Consider the following 2,240-nt stretch of genomic DNA (forward strand, 5'->3'; position numbering starts at 1 on the left):
AGGTGGGCCCAGGGCTACTTCTCTGGGGTTTCTGCTGCTGTATGTTCTCACGCTCTGGCATGTTCCTCCCAAGTGCTATCACAAGGTTCCACCAAGACTCCTGTCCAACTATTGCTTTAAACGCCAAAAATACAATCTTATAACTCCTTCTTGAGTCACCAGGTCATCTTGACTTCTGTTAACAGAAAACTCTGAGTTCTCTGAAGGCAAAGACCAGCTCATGTCTCAACCTCTGGGAGGAAAATCTTTCTTACCCCAAATATCCCTGAGATAACTTTGACATCAATGTGGAGCAAAGTGTGAAAGAAAATTATACAATTCTTCAGGAGCATTTCAAGAGCAGACCTCAATGTTCTAAATAAAGGCAGTTTTCTCCTTGCTAGGGTGTCCTTGAAGTTTTTTTGAGGGAAAACACAGCTGATAAACTAACTCTGCGTCTACACATATGTCTGGAAGTATTAAAAAGCAAAATGTTCCAGATGTTGGTCGAGACCTACTATACGCCTGGACAGCAGAGCACTTAACACGCTGCTATGCAAGTTCATGGCTCTGGGAAGGGTTCCCGGTGTAAAGTGGTTATTTCAGTGCGAGTAGTGCCACCATCAGGGGCAAAGAGCCGACTGCACACGGCACTGAACATGTGCATGCATTTGTTAGGCATTGTTTATTCTGACACCAGTAGTTTCCTGTTTGAAAAGATGTATTGTGGAGTGGAATGTGGAGTTGATAGTGGCCATTAAGGTAAAACATGGAACTAGGGGATTCATATCTAGCTGGACCTTTGGGCAGTGCCCTTGGCTGCCCCCAGTTGTGGGAATATGCTTGCTTGTACTGACAAATTTCAATGGAAAGTTTTGAAAATCACTGGTGAATGAAAAATCTCTATGCAGTTAGACAGACTCTCATAAAAACAAAAATCATCCCTGGTACAGTCAGTTTGGAGATTAGTTTAGCTTTGTTAAGTCTGTATTCTGAAAGCAGACAGTAATGCCTACTTCCAAGAGTTGAGTGGGATAGGATAATCAAAAGTATAGTGCAGACCTGGTACTTGATCAATTCTTGCTTTTTTCCTCATTTGAGAAAGGTGGAAGCATGTTGAAATGCAAAGAGATTGAAATGGGGCCTAAGCAGTAGATCCAAGATCACGTTATGAACTAAAACCTAAGGCAGGCAGGGAAAGCACTAAGGGGCCTGGTTCCTTGCCTACCTGTTCTTCAGCTCTCAGTCCAATGCTGTATGACTGTGCTCTTCTGTGCTGACTTGGCTTTAGCTAACAGGATGTATTGAGTGTGATGTGAGCAGAACCGGGCAATATGTCTGCACTTGTCTCAGGTTGATGGTGCATTCTGTCATCCTCTTTAGAAGGTCAGGAAAAGACACAGGATAGCAGAGCCTGGCCATCTCCATGGTTCCAGCCAAAATCAAGTTAGTGCTGACAGCTACAATCTTCCAAGAAATAGGATAGCCCCATGAGCACCTCCTGCCCACCCGTGGCTCACCCTTACCTACCCAGAGAGTGGAATAATCACTGCAGAATCCCATGACCAGTGTGGTGCTAGACATATGTGATGGTACGGTGATGGCAGTTCAAACAACAGTGGGAATGCAGGCCCTTGTCTAATATGGATGATGTTCTTAGGAGATTGAAATGCATAAAGAGATGTGTGTGTGTGTGTGTGTGTGTGTGAGTGTGTGTGAGTGAGTGAAAGAACTATCACATGAGGACCAGTAAGAAGTGGCCAACTCCAAACCTGGCCAGGCTGTTTCCCTAACTCCTGAGAGAAGATCCACCTCATGGTGGACTGCCAGCTTCCCCAGGAGGGAAACAGCAAACTTTTGCTGTTTGAAGTCCTGGCCTGCATGGCTGCCAGAGCAGGCCAACACAGCCAGGGCTGCCAGAGCTTAGAAAAGAGGCATGTTTAGTGCTGGGTGCATTGCCTGCACTTTTCATTGAGTCCTTACAACAACCATATGTGATCAGCTTCATAGCACTAGTGTGGGGAGAAGATAGCCTAATGCTAGCAGCTGGATAGCATCTTAGCATCACTCAAGCCCCTGTGGTAGCTCCCACTGAGACACAAGAAGAAATTAAGCAGGAAGAAGCAGCCCCCCGCAACTCACACCCAAAATAGTGGTCTCAGAATGGATGCTTTCAATAATGTGTTTTCTATTCAAATTTGCCATGGAGAGTTAAGCCAACACCAGAAGTGCCAAAACCCCTTATGGGCTTTGTTTCAAGC

This window comes from Ochotona curzoniae, unplaced genomic scaffold (assembly GCF_017591425.1).
Source record: "Ochotona curzoniae isolate NIBS_2020 unplaced genomic scaffold, NIBS_Ocur_1.0 contig_3297, whole genome shotgun sequence".
NCBI classification, from domain to species: domain Eukaryota; kingdom Metazoa; phylum Chordata; class Mammalia; order Lagomorpha; family Ochotonidae; genus Ochotona; species Ochotona curzoniae.